Consider the following 23537-nt stretch of genomic DNA (forward strand, 5'->3'; position numbering starts at 1 on the left):
GCTAAATCAGTTAAGTGTCCGATTCTTCATTTTGGCTCAGGTCATAATCTCAGGGTCATGGGATCAAACCCCTTGGGTTCCGAGCTCAGTGGGGAGTCGGCTTGAGATTCTCCCTCTCCCTCTCCGTGTAGTCCTCCCCCGACTCCCATGCTCTCTCTCTCTAAAATAAATAAATAAATCTTAAAATATATATATTCATATAATCTGGCTTAATAATATACCAACTAAAAATATTTTCTAGGGAAATAACCGGAAATTCAAACAATGATCTATTACAAAGATATTTATCACAGTGTTAGCAACAAAACAAAAATGATTCAATTTAAACATTCTATAGTATTGGAATATTTAGGTAAATTTGTACTTTCATGTAATAGAATCTTATGCAGCCATTAAAACAAAATTTATGAAGAAATCTTAATGATATTGGGAAATGTTAATGATAAAATGTTAAGAAAGGCAAAGGCACACAAAATTGTGTAGTTCATACCATAACAAGTATTTAACATATGTATGTGTGCATGTGCACACCCACACGCATATACATAGAATAAAAGTTTGAATGTCCAGATATTAACTTTGATTGTTTCTAAGTGGTAAGATTATAAATGATTGTTATACTCTATTAGCTTTTTTAAAATAGTTTTCTTATTGAATATGTATTGCTTTTATAATCATGGAAATAATATTTCATAAAGATAGCTCTCCTTTACAAACATATATTCTGCCCACAACATTTTCCTAAAAGTACCTAGTGGTCACAGCATTATGCTTCTAAAAGTAAGTGTCTTACCCACCCTTTGTTCTTCCACCTTCCTGGAGGATGTCTTAGTCTCTTCACTAGCCTGTGGTGGTCACAGTGTTGCTGCCTTCTGAACTATTCTACCTCCCACGAGGAGTCTAAGCCAACCATGGGCCGCTGTCCACTCACCCTCTTGACAGAGTTGGATTCAGACTGAGCAGGTCTAAGTCAGTTTAGGACAAAAAGACATGAGGAGTAGTTTACTTGATGTAACTGGGAAAGTGAAGCCAGTCATTTTTCACAGTGGACAGAAACAAGACTGCAGGCAGCCCTCTAGTGAGTGAGAGAAACCAGCCTTGTGTTGAAGATGATGCTGTAGGCAGCAGAGCAGTAAATTGCGCCTCTTGAGAGAATTTTGAGAAACTAAATTAATCAACCCTGAAGTCTGTCCTAACTTTGGTTTTCCTAATCTGTACAATAATAACATGCCTTCCATTTAAGCCAATTTGAGTAGGAAATGTTATTTTCTGATGGATGCTCAATGTAATTTATTCTCTAACATTAAGTGCCTTCACTCTTTTGATCAAATTGAGGAGAGAACTAATGAAGGATGATTATTCACAGAATTTACCTTTCATGCTTTATCGTTTATTACATCTGCATGGAAATTAAATGCTCACACTCTTCCTGTAAACTCTAGAATTTTTTCATCACTTTATTATGAAAATTTTCAAACACACAAAAGTAGTTGTAAGAATTTTATAATGAACCCACCTAGAGTCTACAATTAACATTTTACTATACTTGCTTTATCAATTTCTATATATCCTCTTTTTACTCATCAATTGGTTGTATCTTTTTGTTCCATATTTTTAAGAAATCCTTCCATCTTCTCATCATCATAAAGAATCGATTCACATTCTACTGATTTATTTAAATATTCTTTTGCAATGTAACTTTCCCTGTATTCATCTCTTTTCTTTGGCTAGATGATAAGAGTCTTAAGGGAAGGTGTTATACATCTTTGCATTGCTTCCATGTGGATGCCTCCTGTCGATAAATATGTAAAATTCAAATGAACTTCCAGTCACTAGAATTTGGGTGATTCATTGAATTTTCATGGCATAACGAAGACACAAATGGTACTTCAATAAACTATAAACTACAAGTTCTGGACATGTCATTTGTTACTATTTTTCTGGTAATATTTTCTGCATCAAACTCTGAAAGCACACCATTTTTTTTTTTTTTTTGCTATGAAAATGAACTGGGCTGAAAACAAATTTATATAACAAATATCTCTTTAACAAGGGATCTAAACATTAGCTCTTGGGTTTTCCCAAGCTTCTTTCTTTTTTGTAGTCGACTTTTATGAATCAAATTACTCTTTATTCTTTCTCTTGAAAATATCTTTATGTGAAGAACTGGTGCAAAGACCCTTACTTCAGTTCAGCTGAAAGAACTAAACAAAGCCAGAGCTGGACTTAAGAGTATAAGAAACTTAAACGTAAGATGGAATGTTGCTATTGATTAAATCCAAGGAGAGCTATTTCTTTTCTTCCACCACCCTGAAGTGACTTTTCTAAAGCACTTCCTTCAAGTTAAGTCAAGCTACTGAGAAGAAATGGTGTGTGTGTGTGTGTGTGTGTGTATGTATATATGTGTGTGTGTTGGGAGGATTTAAAATCTAAAATAATTGTGCACTCCTCTGCATTTACAGCAACTTAAGGCAGTTTCTTACTTTAAAAGATTACCTTAACTTATAATCATCAGGTCATAAAGGTTTAGGAGTGTGTGTTTCTAAGTAGTGGGAATGGCTGAGGTATAGCATCTTTTTAAATTTATATTTTATTTTAACTAATAACTTCAGTAGTAGTTGGAGTTATATTTATAGTCTTGTAAGAGTCTTTAAATATAGATAGCTTTAAGTTTATCTTTATTTTCACTGCTCCTTCATGAGATTTATTGTTTGATTTATTCTTTTACAGATATGAGAGGGGGAGTATTCAAATTTAACACACATATGATTTGATTTTGAATAAAACATCCAGGTAAAATGATACATATAATTATTAGACTGCAGACTATGTAGTACGATGACCAACCTCAAACTAGGAAGCTTGATAAAAGCTGCCAGACTGAGGAATCAACTGATGGAAAGAAAAAAGGAAAAAAAAAAAAGAAAGAAATAATAGGACAATAATCTAAGCCATATTCTGTCTTAAAGTAAACATTTCTTCATAAGCCCACACCTGGGAAAAAGGTCAAGATGCTAAACTAGACTTAGAAAAACAATTTTCTGGGCGCCTGGGTGGCTCAGTTGGTTAAGCGACTGCCTTCGGCTCAAGTCATGATCCTGGAGTCCCTGGATCGAGTCCCGCATCGGGCTCCCTGCTCGGCAGGGAGTCTGCTTCTCCCTCTGGCCCTCCCCCCTCTCATGTGTGCTCTCTCTCATTCTCTCTCTCAAATAAATAAATAAAATCTTTAAAAAAAAAAAGAAAAACAATTTTCTACCCACAAGAATTTTTAGGAAATGTTTTATTCATTGGGATCACCCATAGGTGAATGATTCCTATCCTTATGATCATCAATGATAGACCTCCACCATGTAGATCATATAGTAGAAAATGAATTATCCCATCTGTCTTTAAATGTATTAACCATATAGTGATGACTCTAACACAAATTGTTTTTATTTTTATTTTATTTTATTTTTTTTAGGTCAAGGTGAGTTTATTGTCCAAATAGCATAACCTAATTGCATCCAAAACCATTTGCAAATCCATCTTTAAGCTGGTCAGAATCACAGACCATTATTTTTTAAAATCACTTAACACTGAACAGACAGGACCTCTTAAAAGGCAGCTGACTGTACCACGTCACCATCATAACCAACAAAACATTTTTTCCATACTTTCAAAAAACCTTTTGTTTATACTGATCATGCTACTTTAGCACTTGCTAGCATCCCGACCAAATAAACACCCACACCTCTTATAGAGTACATTGTGAGAGAATAACATTGACTCGATATGGCATCACACTCATTTTAAAGCAAAAAAAATTATAATAATAATAAAAGAAGTCCAAGACGAGAAACTGTAACAGAGAGAAAGAGATCTGAGGTACATGGTACAAGGGTAATGAACATAATGGAAAAAATCCAATGGCCCAGTGATTTGCTGGGGACTTAAGAGCTGGCCAACAGTACGAAACAAAAACCAATCCAAAAAAAAAATGAAAAAAATTTTTTTTTTTTTAAGGACAGGCACCCGTCAAAATACATTGGATACTGCAATGGCTGCAGTCAGTAAGGCACTTTTTTACCCAAAGTAGGCTGCAGGCAAAGGAATAAACATTGCAGCGACAAGCGTGCATGTGTACATTTGCTGATGGCTTCTTGAAACCTGAGCCAAGAATCGCGTCTGATAGTCCAGCCAAGTCTAAAAGCAGAGAGACACAAATGTAGGAGAATAGCTCTGGCTGAAAGGACTGTTCTGGGTTGTTTAGAATCCAGAATCATGAAAAGCCACATGGTATGAGAAAGTCATAAACATCCTCCTGAATCTTCCTGCTCTATTTTGTACAAATGGGCGACAGCATGAGTGGCTCTTTGAAACTGCTCGGAGCCCACACCGCTGGACGCCTGCGCTCATTCTATTGCTACGGTTTGTTGGCTTACGGGGACTTTACTGTCTCAGCACTAATTTCCCTTTTAAAGCTATTTTCAGAGTTGGACTGTCTCAAAGATAAACAAAGAGGAATCCTTTTGGCTTAGAAGCCAACTGGCTTACTCAGACTTCCTCCCCGTTCCTACCTCCCATTCCCACACTACCAATATTATCTTCTTGAACTAGAAAATAATTATTTAATGATATAAGGTGCAAGTCTCTATTCTCCCAGCCCTGCCCCTGTGGCCCATGGAGAGAAACTTCCCCTGCCCTCTTGTGAGCAAGTCATCCGGTCCTGCCTCATGCTCTTCACCTCCCTCCTAGGGCTCCCCCAGGGCAGTGTGGAAAGGCCCGGAGGGCGCCAGACCACAGGAAAGCTACAACCCCCTCTGAAGAGAAGCCCATCTTGCTGGCAAAGGGCTGCTTCTGGCCCCCAGGCTGCCTGGGAAAAGCAGCAGACCAAGAGTCTCCTCTACAGAGCACGTAGACCAAAGGGGATCTGGCTGTTGAGACATGGTGAGCTCTTCAGTGGGGTTCTGGGGCACTTCCAGAATAAAGCCTTCTTTGAGACAAGCCCCTTTCTCTGAGGAGCCCTCCTGTCAACACGGGAAGACATTCTAAGGAGGGACCTGTCCCCTGCTCCCACCTGCAGGCTTCTTGGCTGGTAGGAACCTGCATGGAATTGAATTATGCTTAGCATATATTTTTGGCATACTAGGACTTTCCCCCCTGGGATTTGGCCAAAATAGGGGAAGGAATAAAATTTGGCAGGCTTAGGGGAACAATTTAGCCCCCACTAATAGAGAAAAAGTTAACAACAATGACCCAAAAAACCAAAACCAAAACACAGAGAGGAGGAAGAACAGAGAGAAAGACAACAAAGTAGAAAAAGAAAGAATGGGTCTGGACCCCCATTTGTGGGAGGTGAAAAGGAGAAAAAAATCTGTGAGGGAGGGCTGAACTCCCTCTCACACGAAAACTCTTACCAAGGAAACCAAGATCTAAGGGGAGGGCATCAGCTACTTCAACAAATCCAAGCTTCCTTCTTTTGTTTAAGGAGGGAGTAGGCAGAAAAGCCAAACAACCTAGTACCTTCCCAACAGCAACACCACATCTCCCATCACACCAGGCCCCGAGGACAAGAAGGAGAAAAAGAGCAGAAGGCCCTGGGGGCACCCAGGGCTCCAGGAAAACTGGGAAGTTGCAGACTGCAGGGAGAGCCTGTAGGCCTGTTCCCTTCCTTATTCGTCCGGTTCTGTTTGAGCTTAGGGACAGTCACCATTAAGTGACTTTGTACCTTGCTTTCGTTAGGCTCCAAGACTCCCAAGGACTTAGGGACCACACCTCCTTCCATTCCGTAACACAAATTGCTTTTTAAAGATCACTAAATGGTACACCCAAAAACTAATATTACACTGCATGTTAAGTAACTGGAATTTTTAAAAAATATTTTTCAAGTTTTTTTTTTTTTTTTTAAGATTATTTATTTATTTATTTGAGAGGAGAGAGCAAGAAAGAGTGGAACATGAGCCAGTGGGTGGGACAAAGGGAGAGGGAGAAACAGGCTCTCTGCTGAGCAGGGGGCCCGACATGGGGCTCGATCCCAGGACCCCAGGATTATGACCCAAGCTGAAGGCAGACACAACCAACTAAGCCACCCAGGTGCCCCAACTAACTGGAATTTTAAAAAATCAAATAAAAACTTAAAAAAAAGAAACTAAAAAAAAAGATTAAAAATTTAAATAAAATCAGAGTAATCCTAGGCTTTATGAAAAATACAGATTTTCTTCCAATGAACTATCTCAAGACTCACATCTATGATTATTTATTAATAATTATAGAGAAGTTAATCTCTTTAACAAAACATACAATTATTCCTCAAAAGACTCATTGCATTCCATTTTATTATGTAAATTTGCATCTTAAGATATTATTTATTTTTTTTAAATATACAGCATTTCAAAGAGAAAAAAGATTTACTTTTCTGTTTTAAAATCATGCTTTTGAGTCATCTTATATTATCTTCTTCTTAGTTACAAAATACATTCTCTCCCTCAAAAAATGTTTTAAAAACAGAAGAAAAAGCAACTTCTAGGTAACAAGTAAGTGTAAAGAGAATCATGATAACAGAAGAAATGAAACCAGAAGTAACAAAAACCTGTTACAACAAAGTAGCCAACCACAAGGCATGTTTTACTGTGCCTAAATGTTATGTTATGAATTTTAGAATTTAAAACTTGAAGCACTGAATTTATTTTGAATAACAAACCCTGAAATCTTATTTTTCTTTCTAAGGTGTTGATTTTCATTTATAGCACTGTCTTACTATTTTTCTATGAGACGGTATTTTTTTTATTTTATTATGTTATGTTAATCACCATACATTACATCAGTTTTTGATGTAGTGTTCCATGATTCATTGTTTGCGTATAACACCCAGTGCTCCATTCAATACGTGCCCTCTTTAATACTCATCACCAGGCTAACCCATCCCCCCACTCCCCTCCCCTCTAGAACCCTCAGTTTGTTTTTCAGAGCCCATAATCTCTCATGGTTCATCTCCCTCTCTGATTCCCCCCCTTCATTTGTCCCTTCCTACTATCTTCTTTTTTTCTTAACATATAATGTATTATTTGTTTCAGAGGTACAGGTCTGTGATTCAACAGTTTTACACAATTCACAGCGCTCACCATAGCACATACCCTCCCCATCCCTCCCACCCCCCACCACTCCAGCAACCCTCAGTTTGTTTCCTGAGATTAATTCCTCATATCAGTGAGATTATATGATACATGTCTTTCTCTGATTGACTTATTTCACTCAGCATAATACTGTCCAGTTCCATCCACGTCATTGCAAATGGCAAGATTTCATTCCTTTTGATGGCTGCATAATATTCCATTGTATATATATACCACTTCTTCTTTATCCATTCATACGTTGATGGACATCTTGGCTCTTTCCATAGTTTGGCTATTGTGGACATTGCCGCTATAAACATTGGGGTGTGCATACCCCTTTGGATCCCTACATTTGTATCTTTGGGGTAAATACCCAGTAGGGCAATTGCTGGGTCGTAGGGTAGCTCTATTTTCAACTTTTTGAGGAACCTCCATACTGTTTTCCAGAGTGGCTGCACCAGCTTGCATTCCCACCAAAAATGTAGGAGGGTTCCCCTTTCTCCGCATCCCCGCCAACATCTATCGTTTCCCGACTTGTTAATTTTAGCCATTCTGACTAGTGTGAGGTGGTATTATGAAACAGTATTTTTATTTTAATGTCTAAAAGCATAGATTTGTTTAAAATAAATACAATGTAATTTAAATTTGCAAAAATCAACACTATCAGCAATAACTGGGAAAAGTACTGAATATAAAGTACTTAGACAAATATTTTCCATAAATTTTCAAGTAGCACTCCAAGATGTTTTTCTCTCTTCTCCAGACATTTACTGAGCCCCTACTGTATTTCAGGCTCTACAGTAGGGAAGGAAGGCCATGAATATGACATAGTTCCTAACCTTCAGGAAATCACAGATGAGGGCAAATGCATTCAGATAAATTACATATCTCAAGATCCTTCAAAGGACTACCTTTTGGCTTAAAATGACATCTGTTTTTTTGGAAACTCTTGGCTGATTTAGTGAAATCAGATGTCTTGAATTCCAACTCACTTAAAAACATACAAATGGTCTAAATGGTTTTTATCTTTTTTATCTTTTGGTTGAGTTAAAAGCATGTCAGTTGTGGTAATCCATCACCACATATGAAACTCCCACAATTGTATTTAAATTCCATTGTCTATTGGGTGCTCACATTTTTTTTTATCATCTTTAGGAGTTATAAGTTGTTTTAAAATGGGGCCAAGGCCCAAAAAGCAATTTTTCCAAACAGTATTCTTGGCTATGATAGTTTTGATAAGTTTTATTACTTAACATCAAGTTGGTTGCTTGCTTGTCATTACTTTTTGCTATTCATAAACTTAATAAAAGGATGTTTCTCTTGAAAGAAGAAAGGAAGAAAGAAAAAGAAAGAAAGAATGAACGAAAGAAAGAAAAGAAAGAAAGAAAAAAAGAAAGAAAAAAAGAAAGAAGAAAGAGAGAATTCATGCTTACCCAAGTGAAAAGTGGGAAGTTCTCCCCATCCCTTCATTTACATAGCATTTCTACACTTGTTCTGCACACATCAATGGTTCAAAGTCATTACCCAGTTACTTTTGAGAGTGTATGCAATGTTAATACAAAACTTGATAAAGCACAGTCATCTAAAAAAAACTTTTTTTTTAAAGATTTTATTTATTCATTTGAGACTCAGAGATACAGAGAGAGAGAGAGAGAGCATGAGCAAGGGGAGAGGCAGAGGGAGAGGGAGATGCAGGCTCCCCACTGAGCCAGGAGCCCGATGTGGAACTCGATCCCAGGACCCTGGGATCATGACCTGAACTGAAGGCAGACAGTTAATGACTGAGCCACACAGGCACCCCTAAAATAACTTTTAATAATGACTTTCAAAAAACAATTTTAAAAATACTTTTTCATATAATGATCAGTAATTAGGCAACTATGAGAAGAGAAGCATTTTTCCTAGTATTACTGATGTTGGTCTTTTTCACATAATTTGATGTGACCAATGGAATGTGGGTGACTGATGGAAGTGACATTGTGCCAGTTTCAAGCTGAGGTCTTAAGAGGCATCTCTTGTTTTCATGTGCCCCTCCGAGAGCTTCTAACTTCTGAAATGAGAACACCTTGCCTTGGGTAGCCACTGACCCCAGGCTGGGCCCCAGAATGTGGAGCAGACCAAACTCAACTCTCAAACCTGAAGCAGAACCACCTCAGCTGGTTAACAAATGTGTGAGTGAGATATAATGTTCATTGTTTTATACCATTAAAATTTTCATAGTGGTCTGTTATGCAGCAACAGCTGACTAATACATAAGTATTACTTAAAACTTTCTTCCACCCCTGAATATATATCTTATTTTATAACTATTAAATAAAATCCATTTAAAAGATCATTTTTAGCAACTACAAATAAATTGTGAGGCATATAGCCATATGTTACATGCTTAAATGAGAGAAAACAAAATTGTACATTAATTTTTTTAAATAATGTTACAAAAGAAAATCACCCTGATGTAATTAAAGGAAGACAAAAGTAATGATACTTCTTGATTGAGAACATAATGCAATCACACCACTAGCTGGCTTCCAGAGGAATGAATGCAGATGTTGTGTTATTTTTCCATTATGAAATCTGAAGAGGTAGTCCAGCTATGCTGAGGCAATAGGAATTGAATGCTTCTGCCTAATCCCAAATTAACAAGATGATGTCAAGGCTTGTCCTCATGCATAGAAATGGTGAGGAAAATAGATCCATCTTTTTTTAAAATTTATTTACATTTACAATCTACTTTGAACTGCCATATAAAGTAGCATAAAGGGCTACTCATATAGTATGCATAGTTAATTTTATGCAATATAAGACTGGATATGCTACTTGGCTGTTAGAGTCTGTCCTCACACTTGTTCTGGCATGCCAGCATCACTCAAGCTTGATTCAGAGTTTTTATGCCACAACAACTCTCTTGAATAATCATAAAATTTAGCAATAAGTGCATGCAACACTAAGGCCAAGGGTGCTGTTTTACAAAGTGTAGTGGAATTTTTAAGTCCTTGGATCTTGTGGAAACAGCAGCCCTGATAAGCAAAGAACTCATCTGCACATCTTTAAATGGTTGGTTTCATTTGTCTGAACTGGTGAGGGAAGTGGGCGTGGTGTGTGTGGAATGACTTATTCAAAACCAGAAAACATTAAAATGCTTAGAAAATGGCAGTTGTCACTGCACATGAAAACTGGGAAGTTACCTAGCTGAGTAATCAGCACAGTCAACAAAAGAATAAAACTCATGAGCAGTTACTAGGAGACTGAGTTATAAGAATTTCAATGCGAAAGTGTTGAAAAGCAAAGATATTAGACTAGCATCTAACTGGTAGGGTTTATATACCTCATCAAAAGTCCTAGTCAAGAGATTCAGTGATTATAAATTATACAAAATAATCTGCATCTGAGCAGGCCCCACCCATCTAAGGTTCCTATGGACATGGTAGCTCTGGGGTGGTCCCCTAGCTCCCAGTTTTGCCTCCCAAATCACCTCCAAACATTTATCAATGCCCATCCTTCAGGAGAGGGTTGGAGAAGTAGGTTATTATCTCACCTGCTACTTTGAAGAAGGTGCCAGGGTGACAAATCTGATGGGTCCCCTCCTGTGTGTTCTCCTTTAGGGTGCTGATAGGCACACACATCCTCCAAAAAGGAAGCAGTGGTTTGCAGTGTCTCAAACACTGGCCTAGAAGACTAACCACCCCTGCAAATGTAGACTGGGAGCTTTAGTTTCTATGAGCCTCAGTTTCCTCAACTATAAGGAAAATGAAATTTGGACAAAAAGACTATAGGGGCCAAGGGCACTTTGGCATGAAGATTATTTTGAGTTAAAAAGTAATCAAAACCCAGCAGATTGAGGAAAATCTCTTTATCTCCTGCACAACTGCCAAAAAGAAGGACACCTGCGTGGTTCAGTGGGTTAAGTATCCAACTCTTGATTTCAGCTCAGGTCATGATCTGACGGTCATGGAATTGAGCCCTGCATTGGGCTCCAAGATAGATGGGGAGTCCACTTGAGATTCTCTCTCTCTTCTCCCTCCGCCCTTCCCCCCCGCTCATGTGCTCTCGCTCCCTCCCTCTCTCTCTCTCAAATAGATAAATAAATCTCTTGAAAAAACTGCCTATAAGCATTTCCATACAGGACCTGTGGCAGGAAGAGAGCTAACACCATAGATAACTACCTGATGTTATGACTAGGTATGGTAGACAGAGAAGAACTTAGCAAGGCTTGTTTGATGTAGTCCTCTATGTCCCATCATTTCTGAGTGGCCCACCAAACATTTGTTTACAAACATTCTTTTTCTTTTTAAAATATTTTTTTTTAAAGATTTTTTATTTATTTATTTGAGACAGAGAGAATGAGATACAGAGAGCATGAGAGGGAGGAGGGTCAGAGGGAGAAGCAGACTCCCTGCTGAGCAGGGAGCCCGATGCGGGACTCGATCCAGGGACTCCAGGATCATGACCCGAGCCGAAGGCAGTCGCTTAACCAACTGAGCCACCCAGGCGCCCTACAAACATTCTTTTTCATCTTCCGAATTGCATCCTTTCCCTTTAAAGTTCTAAACCCCTATCCCCTTCTTAATATAGGATTACATACATACTTCATTTTGCTTGTCTTTGCAATTTCCATGTCTGTGTGGATTTCTCGTATGTATGAAATTATATTTGATTTTCTCCTATTAATCTGTCTCACATCAATTTGATTCTTAATCCAGCTAGGACCTTGAAGGGGACAGGACAGTCTTGCTCTTCAACAAGAACATTGAAGGACAACTAACACTATTTCCAGTGGTAAAATTTTGGAAATGGAATCCTGGTTCTGGATCATGGATTATGGAGCAGCTCCAACCTGTTAAAGTTAGATTTGATTTCTCCTACTCTGCACACAGTATAGTCCTTTTTTTTTTTTTCCTTTACAGAATAAATGAATATTATCACTAATGGAGAAAAAAGAGTTAGCTTCAGAAAGAAAATGTCAAATCGTCATCCTGTTGCGGGAACATTTTATGTAAGGGCAACACTGAAAGACATACACACACACACACACACACATGCATGCACACACACACACACTTCTAAGATTAATGCAGACATCAACTTTGTGAAGTATATTTCTTTGAATGCATGTACAAACTGCCCTAATACTTTTCTTTCAGAATAAAACATTGAAAATGATATACTCTCCTCAAAGGGACTTCATTTAAAATATGAGCATCAAGTTAAAAATGGACAGCCACAGTAGACAGACCATTATTTCCTCAACTGATCATATTAAACCCAATATATCCTTTCTTGATGGGCAGCACTCTTTTATTACATGTTCTGTCTGCATATGGTTGCGGTTCAATATCTATATTTGCTTTCATTTTTGTGCCCCTCACAGAGGATAGTAGAAACATTTAGGGAAGTAAAGAGAAAGCAAAATTGTAATTAAAATTTAGAAGAGGGAATTGAAGTATTTTCTGTTTCTCTTTTATTTTTTTTCCCTAACAGCATCATATATGATGATATTACAATTTTAAGTTCTCAGACTTTATGGCTTCTGATGTTGAGGACCTTGTACTTCCTTTAAAGACTCCACCATGTCCAGATCCATGGTCCTATCAGCTGTGGGCCACTACCATCATACCATTCATCTCTCTGTTTTGGCTGAATAAAGCAAATGAATGAATGAGTAAAGCAGACAGAACCGCATGAGTCATGCTGCTTCAACTCCTTTTAGAAATGAAGTAGGATATTAAAAAATTATACACCACCAGCTCTAGCTGAATATTCTTCACTCAGATACCATCTGCAAACAAATACCATCTGAGTTGGAGCAGTGGTGGTAACACTCAAGGTTTTTCTCTTGACAGTGTCCCAGGAGAACATTAGACACCACAGGGCAGGAAAGCAAGAATTACAAGGGTTGAGGAAGGAATCATCATCTGCTTCAAAGATTTATAGGACCCTTTGGCCCCAACTTCTATTCTGTTTGCCAAGAACATATATCACTAGAATCAAATTCTTGTGAGGTCAAGAATTTGGTCTGTTTTGTTCACTGCTGTTTGCCCAGTGCTTAGAACTGTGCTCGACACATAGTAAGCACTCAATAAACATATCTTGAGTGGATTAATAAATTAAAAAGGAAAAATAATTAATTAGGTGGAGCATTAAGTTATTGTTCACATTTTAGCTCACCGTGGGAGCTGAGCAAAGCCTTCACTTGCTACTCCAAGAATTTATTTTAGGAGTATCACACCAAATACATCATCTTCACAATCACTTTGTTTCTAGTACTCTTGGGAATGGGGGGGGGCGGGGTTGTGGAAGTATAGTTGCCAGATAAAATACAGGATGCCCAGTTAAAGTTGAATTTCAGCTCAACAATGCATAACTTTTTTTTAAAGACTTTATTTATTTATTTGACAGAGAGAGAGAGAGAGCACAAATAGGCAGAACAGCAGGCAGAGGGAGAGGGAGAAGCAGGCTTCCACTGAGCAGGGAGCCTGATGTGGGGCTCGATCACAGGATCCTGGGATCCTGACCCAAGCCGAAGGCAGACACTTAACCGACTGAGCCACCCAGGCGCCCCAAAGCATAACTTTTTTTAACATAAGTATATACTAAATAGTGTGTGGTTTATACTATTTTTATACTAAAAATATTCGGGTTTTTTCGGATGAAATTTAAATTTAACTGGGCATTCTCTATTTGTATTTGCCAAATCCAGTAATCCTACCTCTCAATACCAAACAATCCAGCTATTCACTTTAGCCTCTTTCTGCTGAGGCCATTTACCCTTTCAGGTTTTCCTATTATCAGGATCTATAGAATATGTGTACTGCTTCTCTCTCATGCACAAGGCTAACATCTATTTCAACAGAAACTCTCACATTCTTTGTCAGGTGATAAAATGCATGTTATCAAGTTACTGCCAGAATGCTGGGGAAGCCCAAGACTGTAGTATTAATCCTTGCTCTGCCTCACAGGAGAAAACTGCCTACTCTCTACCCTCTTCACTTTCTGGACAGGAAGCAGGCACAGTTCATAGTGTCCCCCTACCTGAAGAAGCAAATATCAGGTCCCACAAGGTGTCCCACTGAAGACTTCTGTTGGGATCAGAATGAGAAATAGGCTCTTCCTACCCTCCTCTGGGTCTCACAACACTCTGGGAATTGAAATTCATTTTGAGGCTTCCATGGAAACTTCCAATTTAATGACTTAGTGTACTTTATAACTGGACATCTTGCTTTACCTTCTAAGTCGCTTCCCCTTCTCTTTTTACTCCATACAAACTTTAACATCATAAACAAATCCTCAACAAAACCAAATAGCCAGAAGGAGACATACCTGACCAAGAGCTGTGGAAAAGGCCTTATTTTTAATCCCTTGGAAGCAGACCTTGAAACAAGTTCACACACGGGAGTGGTTTATTTGGAGGGTGATTCCAGGAAACAGTAGTAGGGAACCAGGGAAGTGAGACAGGCAAGGGAGGGCAGCCAGTACAGTGTTTATCAAGTATATTGCCCTGCGAGCAACTCAAACTCAATCTCACTGGGGAATTCTGGGAGACAACGTGGAACATGCACTTCAGAGTTATCCCACCACCAGAAAGGTGTGGAGGAAGCTAGGGTAAGTATCCACTGACTCCTGGTTGTCATGGAGTGGTGCCTTCAGGGCACCCAGCATTTAGGTCTTGCTTGTGTGGGGGTGACAGGCTCCAGCTGCCAAATAAAAGCCCTGCGGCAGAGTCACAGCTCTTCTAGGAAGCGACATTTGCAGATGAGTGCCAAGGGTGTGGGCAGGACACTGACAGCATCCTGAACATTGAGAAATGAGGGTTGTCTTCAGTGTTGATTCTAGAGGTCCAAAGAAGGTAATAATCCAGGTATCCAAGGACATGCCATCACAATCATCAGGGTCTATTAAACTACATGCTATAAAGACATTCTGCCCCACTTTTACCAGCAATTTCATACCATTCTGATTTTTTATTGGATTAATTTCTCTGAGTTTCACCCATACAAGGTGCCTGCTACTCAATTTTAGCAGCAACACCCCCACATGAGTTAAAACCACTGTGTTTTAATGAGGCCAAGCTTTGTGAGCTGGCTTCATTGTGTATGAATTTACTCCTCAGATGAGATTCTCATTCCCAAGAAGTTCCCATTACTCATGGATACACTGCTAGTGTATATTTGGTTGTTATGTTCAAATGTAAACATAACAACTTCTCAAGTTTACCTGCATCAAAGGCATAGTCTATTGCACCCTGTGGAGTTAGTCACTTTGAATGTGTGCAGGGAGCTAAAAGGGAGCTCTGATGTTCACCTGAGCAGAGCTTCGGGGATACTCTGACATTTAGCACAGGAAGCTATGGGATACAGGATTCATGATACTTAGCAGACCTTATACAGTTGTGGGAAAAGCTGGAGAAACCAGAACCAAGGTGCTAGGGGAAAGTGGGAAGATCAGGGAAGTCACCACTTAGAAGCCATGTATGCCCAGCCACCAAAAAAGGACTGTCAAAGTTGGCTTGTAGAAAGGGAAACCCACTTCTATGTGGCTGTTGCCTCTGTAGGCTTACAGGCAGGATTCTGACTGGGGGGCCTTCGGCCATGCTTGGTCAACAGGGTAAGCAGGTGGGAAGAAGAGCAAGATATGGAGTGGAGAGAGTGAGGACAAGTAAGGACTTGCTGGCATCTCTATGACTGTCACCACACCTAATAATGAAAATGTCAGAGAGCAATGACTGCTGCTTCATTTCTACCTTCCAAATTCCTTTTAGCCAACTCTAACCAAAATCATACAGGGAAGGGGATTGGGGAAATGTAATTCCAGTTTAACCAAGTTGAAACATTACACACAGTACTCAGTTTCCTTATAACTGAATTAAGGAGAGTGATGCCAGCTACTTCCTTCACAAGGATGCAAAACGAACAGCATTACAAGACATTGGGGATATGTATATATTCATCTTTTTCTTCACATACTCTTACTAGAAGAGTTTGCACTCTTGTTGGGGGAGATGGCAGTAGTCATATTTATATTTACCTCTAATCTATAATAATAGAAAGAAGTGTTAGTGTTAGTGTTATCTTCTTCCTTCTCTGATTTACCGTGTCATTCCACAGCTTTAGGCAGTCTTTATTTTAATTCACTGAAAACAAATTACTTAACTACATCCATTTTACCTTCTTGGCTACATAAAATTGGCTAGTCAAGAAAGTGGTGTGAGAGACAAAGAGCTTTAAAACTGTTTCTCTTAAGAAATTCTGTTCTCTGTTGTAAATTTTCTGTACAACCTTGAGAAATCACATGAAATTCTTATCTGTTGAGTAAAAATACACAGCTTTCAATCTTGTGAGGAATAATGAGTCAACCTGATTGGAATAGGCTCTACTCAGAATGAGCCTGATAGGAATAGTAAGAGAGGAGGCACAGCTGCCTTTTTAATGATCCTGAAAGAAACAAAATTCTCTTGCCTCTTTAATGGAAACAATGGTGTGCTTTAATAATCACTGTTATTAAATATTCATAGCCAAATATTCAATGCACCTCAAAATGCATTAATTGCTGGGATCCGCTTGTCATCATGTACTTTCAGGATTCCTTTAGTTGTGCTTGTAATTCTAATACTGTACAGATATAGTAGTGATAGATCAGCAATATTAGAATTTAAATCTGGAAAAATTATTAGATAATGGAACCATAGATAACCATATAAGTTAATCACTAAGCGTTCATAAGCATCTACTATCCGCAAATTGCTTTTCTATGAGATGCATCTATGAGATGCAGGAAAGGTTACTTCCTTATAACTACTGCTTGTTATGAGTTTATGATCTAGTTGGCTTAAATAACTCTATCACGTGCAGTTACTAGTACAATTTTTTAACATTTGAGTTGCATTTTGGATAGTTACATAAAAAATGAGAAATTTACAATCTATATCCAGCTTTGAAAGGTTATGTTTATAAAAAGTTTATTTGACAAACACAAAAAAATACTATTCTGTTACTAAAGCATAGCATGATAAAATATCTAGATTTGGATGGCTCACAAGAGCAGACAGCCTTCGAAAATGCCCCTCCACTCAGAGTTGTAAGATTTAGCAAATGGAAAAACAGGATGCCCAGTTAAATTTGAATTTCAGGTAAAAAATAATTTTTTAGTGTGTGTCCCAATGAAATACTTGGGACATTCTTTTTTTTTTTTTTTAATTTTTTAAATTGTTATGTTAATCCCCATACATTACATCATTAGTTTTAGATGTAGTGTTCCATGATTCATTGTTTGTGCATAACACCCAGTACTCCATGCAGAATGTGCCCTCCTCAATACCCATCACCAGGCTAACCCATCCTCCCAACCCCTCCCCTCTAGAACCCTCAGTTTGTTTTTCAGAGTCCATCGTCTCTCATGGTTCATCTAATACTTGGGACATTCTTACACTAATAACTTATTCAGTGTTTATCGGATATTAAAATTTTGTTTGGAATCTTATATTTCATCTCCCAATCCTATTGAGAAGGAAATGAGTGACTGTTAAGATAGAATACAACAGGGGTGGAGCAAGATGGTGGAGGAGTAGGAGACCTGGATTTCGTCTGGTCTCAGGAATTCAGCTGGATAGGGATCAAACCATTCTGAACACCTACAAACTCAACAGGAGATCGAAGAAAAGAAGAGCAACAACTCTCTCATCAGAAAAGCGACCACTTTCTGGAAGGTAGGACGTGCGGAGAAGTGAATCCGAGGCGATATTCGGAAGGATAGACGGCGGGGGAGGGGCCTCCGTCGGCCGCTTCTGGCAACTGATAGAACCACGGAGCACAAAATCGGAACTTTCAAAAGTCTGCTCCGCTGAGGGACGTCACTCTGGTGGCTAAGCGGGGGGTGGAACCCTCCGGGACAGTGTGGTCTCAGGACCCTCGGGGTCACAGAAAGACCGGGGGTGCCTGAGTGCGGCAGAGCTCCTGGGTATCAGAGCAGGGAAGCCGGCTGCAGAGGCAGAGCCCAGGCGCGGGCTCTCAGCTCGCGGTTCCCATAAACCGTGATCTGCGGCACAGTCGGGCCACTACTCCTCCAGCAGGGACCCAACAAGCGGCAGATCTGGGGAGACTCACCTTCCTACCCCGGGAGGAGCCGCGCGGGAGTGCACCACAGGGATCTGCTGGGTTTGGAGACTCCACCCGGGGTCGGGTGCCAGAGATAGAAACGCGCGGTCACAGGCCGGGTGAGCACGGAGTACGGCCGGAGACCGGGGAGACGGGAGTGACTGACGGCTTTTCTCTGGGGGCTCACTGAGGAGCGGGGCCGCGAGTTCTCGGCTCCTCCGGGGCAGAGATTGGGAGGCCGCCATTTTCACTCTCCGCCTCCAAAGCTGTACGGAAAGCTCGCAGGGAACAAAAGCTCCGGAGAGCAAACCCGAGCAGATTACTTAGCCGGGAGGGGGCAAGGGGGGGCCAATTCCGCCTCCGGCAAAGACATTTGGGAAGCACGGCAACAAGCCCCTCCCCAGAAGATCAGCTAGAACAGCCAGCCAAGACCAAGTTTACGGATCAATGAGAACAGCAGAACTCCAGCGCTAGGGGACTACTGCACATAGAATTCATGGCTTATTTACCATGATTTTTAGTAGTTCAAAGTTAATTTTTTTTTAACTGTCTTTTTCTCTTTTTTTTCTTTTTGAATTTTTCTTTTTCCCTTTTTCAACCAACATCTTATCAATACCTTTTTAAAAAAAACATTTTTATTTTTCATTTTTAGAGTCATATTCTATCCCTTCATAGTAGTTACCCGTATTTTTGGCTTATATATATAAGTTGCTCTCCCTTTAAAATTTTGAGATAGTTTCTTCTAACAGATTAAAATATACCCTAAATCTCTAGTATATGGTTTTTTCTACTCCGCTGTCTGATCACATTCTCTCCCTTTTTTTTTCTTTTTTTAAATCCTCTTCTTTCTCTTTTCAAACAACTTCTTATCAAGTCCTTTTATAAATTTTTTATAATTTCCATCTTTACAGTCATATTCCATGCCTTCATCATATCAACCCTTATTTTTGTACATATATAAATTTTTCTTTCTTTAAAATTTTGGGAGGCACTTTCTTCTAACAGACCAAAATACACCCCAAATCTAGTGTGTGGCACTGATCTATATACCAGCCTGATCATATTTGATCACATTCTGGGTTTTTTTGTTGTTGTTGTTTTGTTTTGTTTGTTTTTGTTTGTTTTTATCTTTTTCTTTTTCTTTTTTCTCTCTTTCCATTTCTTTTCCCACTGCTTCAGGTCTTTTCTGATTGGTTTAGAGTATATTTTCTGGGGACGTTGTTATTCTGCTAGCATTCTGTTCTCTCATTAATCTATTCTCCTCTGCACAAAATGACAAGATGGAAAAAATCACCTCAACAAAAAGAACAAGAGGTAGTACCGACTGCCAGGGACCTACTCAATACGGACATTAGTACGATGTCAGAGCTAGAGTTCAGAATCATCACTTTAAAGATACTAGCTGGGCTTGAAAAAATATGGAAGTTATTAGAGAAACCCTTTCTGGAGAAGTAAAAGAACTAAAATCTAACCAAGTAGAAATCAAAAAGGCTATTCATGAAGTGCAATCAAAAATGGGGGCGCTAACTGCTAGGATAAATGAGGCAGAAGAGAGAATCAGTAATAGAGAAGATGAAATGATGGACAATAAAGAAGCTGAGAAAAAGAGAGATAAACAACTACTGGATCACGAGGGCAGAATTCGAGAGATAAGCGATACCAGAAGACGAAACAACATTAGAATAATTGGGATCCCAGAAGAAGAAGAAAGAGAGAGAGGGGCAGAAGGTATAATGGAGCAAATTATAGCAGAGAACTTCCCTAATTTGGGGAAGGAAACAGGCATCAAAATCCAGGAAGCACAGAGAACCCCCCTCAAAATCAATAAAAATAGGTCAACACCCCGACATCTAATAGTAAAACTTACGAGTCTCATAGACAAAGAGAAAATCCTGAAAGCAGCTCGGGAGAAGAGATATGTAACCTACAAGGGTAGAAACATTAGATTGGCAACAGACCTATCCACAGAGACCTGGCAGGCCAGAAAGGACTGGCAGGATATATTAAGAGCACTAAAGGAGAAAAATATGCAGCCAAGAATCCTATATCCAGCTAGGCTGTCATTGAAAATTGAAGGAGAGATAAAAAGCTTCCAAGACAAACAAAAACTAAAGGAATTTGCAAACACAAAACCAGCCCTACAGGAAATCTTGAAAGGGGTCCTCTAAGCAAAGAGAGAGCCTAAAAGCAATATAGACCAGAAAGGAACACAGACAATATACGGTAACAGTCACCTTACAGGCAATACAATGGCACTAAATTCCTATCTTTCAATAGTTACCCTGAATGTAAATGGGCTCAATGCCCCAATCAAAAGACACAGGCTATCAGACTGGATTAAAAAACAAGACCCATCGATATGCTGTCTGCAAGAGACTCATTTTAGAACCAAAGACACCCCCAGATTGAAAGTGAGGGGGTGGAAAACCATTTACCATGCTAATGGACACCAAAAGAAAGCTGGGGTGGCAATCTTTATATCAGACAAATTAGATTTTAAACCAAAGACTGTAATAAGAGATGAGGAAGGACACTATATCCTACTTAAAGGGTCTATCCAACAAGAAGATCTAACAATTGTAAATATCTATGCCCCTAACATGGGAGCAGCCAATTATATAAGGCAATTAATAACAAAAGCAAAGAAACACATCGACAACAATACAATAATAGTGGGGGACTTTAACACCCCCCTCATTGAAATGGACAGATTGTCTAAGCAAAAGATCAACAAGGAAATAAAGACTTTAATGACACACTGGACCAAATGGACTTGACAGACATATTCAGAACATTCCATCCCAAAGCAACGGAATACACATTCTTCGCTAGTGCCCATGGAACATTCTCCAGAATCGATCACATCCTAGGTCATAAATCAGGTCTCAACCGGTACCAAAAGATTGGGATCATTCCCTGCCTATTTTCAGACCACAATGCTTTGAAACTAGAACTCAATCACAAGAGGAAAGTCGGAAAGAACTCAAATACATGGAGGCTAAAGAGCATCCTACTGAAGAATGAATGGGTCAACCAGGAAATTAAAGAAGAATTAAAAAAATACATGGAAACCAATGAAAATGAAAACACAACTATTCAACATCTTTGGGATGCAGCAAAGGCAGTCCTAAGAGAAAAGTATATAGCAATACAAGCCTTTCTCAAGAAACAAGAAAGTTCTCAAGTACACAACCTAACCCTACACCTAAAGGAGCTGGAGAAAGAACAGCAAATAAAGCCTAAACCCAATAGGAGAAGAAAAATCATAAAGATCAGAGCAGAAATCAATGAAATAGAAACCAAAAGAACCGTAGAACAGATCAACGAAACTAGGAGCTGGTTCTTTGAAAGAATTAACAAGATTGATAAACCCCTGGCCAGACTTATCAAAAAGAAAAGAGAAATGACCCAAATGAACAAAATCATGAATGAAAGAGGAGAGATCACAACCAACACCAAAGAAATACAAACAATTATAAGAACATATTATGAGCAACTCTATGCCAGCAAATTAGATAACCTGGAAGAAATGGATGCATTCCTTGAGATGGATCAACTACCAAAACTGAACCAGGAAGAAATAGAAAACCTGAACAGACCTATAACCACTAAGGAAATTGAAGCAGTCATCAAAAATCTCCCAAAAAACAAAAGCCCAGGGCCAGATGGCTTCCCAGGGGAATTCTACCAAACATTTCAAGAAGAATTAATACCTATTCTTCTGAAACTGTTCCAAAAAATAGAAATGGAAGGAAAACTTCCAAACTCGTTTTATGAGGCCAGCATTACCTTGATCCCAAAACCAGACAAAGACCCCATCAAAAAGGAGAATTACAGACCAATATCCCTGATGAACATGGATGCAAAAATTCTCACCAAAATACTAGCCAATAGGATCCAACAGTACATTAAAAGGATTATTCACCACGACCAAGTGGGATTTATCCCTGGGCTGCAAGGTTGGTTCAACATCCGCAAATCAATCAATGTGATACAATACATTAACAAAAGAAAGAACAAGAATCATATGATCCTCTCAATAGATGCAGAAAAAGCATTTGACAAAGTACAGCATCCTTTCTTGATCAAAACTCTTCAGAGTATAGGCATAGAGGGTACATACCTCAATATCGTAAAAGCCATCTATGAAAAACCTACAGCGAATATCATTCTCAATGGGGAAAAACTGAGAGCTTTCCCCCTAAGGTCAGGAACGCGGCAGGGATGTCCACTCTCACCACTGCTATTCAACATAGTATTGGAAGTCCTAGCCACAGCAATCAGACAACAAAAAGAAATCAAAGGCATCCAAATCGGCAAAGAAGAAGTCAAACTCTCACTCTTTGCAGATGATATGATACTTTATGTGGAAAACCCCAAAGACTCCACCCCAAAACTGCTAGAAATCATACAGGAATTCAGTAAAGTGGCAGGATATAAAATCAATGCAGAGAAATCAGTGGCATTCCTATACACCAACAACAAGACAGAAGAAAGAGAAATTAAGGAGTCGATCCCATTTACAATTGTACCCAAAACCATAAGATACCTAGGAATAAATCTAACCAAAGAGACAAAGGATCTGTACTCAGAAAACTATAAAATACTCATGAAAGAAATTGAGGACGACACAAAGAAATGGAAAAACGTTCCATGCTCATGGATTGGAAGAACAAATATTGTGAAGATGTCATTGCTACCTAGAGCAAGCTACACATTCAATGCAATCCCCATCAAAATACCATCCACTTTTTTCAAAGAAATTGAACAAATAATCCTAAAATTTGTATGGAACCAGAAAAGACCCTGCATAGCCAGAGGAATGTTGAAAAAGAAAAACAAAGCCGGCGGCATCATAATTCCGGACTTCCAGCTCTATTAGAAAGCTGTCATCATCAAGACAGCATGGTACTGGCATAAAAACAGACACATAGAGCAATGGAACAGAATAGAGAGCCCAGAAATGGACCCTCAACTCTATGGTCAACTCATCTTTGACAAAGCAGGAAAGAATGTCCAATGGAACAAAGACAGTCTCTTCAACAAATGGTGTTGGGAAAATTGGACAGCCACATGCAGAAGAATGAAACTGGACCATTTCCTTACACCACACACAAAAATAGACTCCAAATGGTTGAAAGACCTCAATGTGAGACAGGAGTCCATCAAAATCCTACAGGAGAACACAGGCAGCAACCTCTTCGACCTCAGCTGAAGCAACTTCTTCCTAGAAACATCGCCAAAGGTAAGGGAAGCAAGGGCAAAAATGAATTATTGGGACTTCATCAAGATAAGAAGCTTTTGCAAAACAAAGGAAACAGTCAACAAAACCAAAAGACAACCGACAGAATGGGAG

General features: G+C 39.1%; 1 protein-coding gene across 1 annotated transcript in view; it reads right to left on the minus strand.

The window, feature by feature from the left end:
- MACROD2 (mono-ADP ribosylhydrolase 2) overlaps positions 1 to 23537 on the minus strand; it is a 2055604-nt gene that overhangs the window by 972690 nt on the left and 1059377 nt on the right. The window lies entirely within an intron of this gene.

This window comes from Neomonachus schauinslandi, chromosome 10, assembly GCF_002201575.2.
Source record: "Neomonachus schauinslandi chromosome 10, ASM220157v2, whole genome shotgun sequence".
Taxonomy (NCBI): Eukaryota; Metazoa; Chordata; class Mammalia; order Carnivora; family Phocidae; genus Neomonachus; species Neomonachus schauinslandi.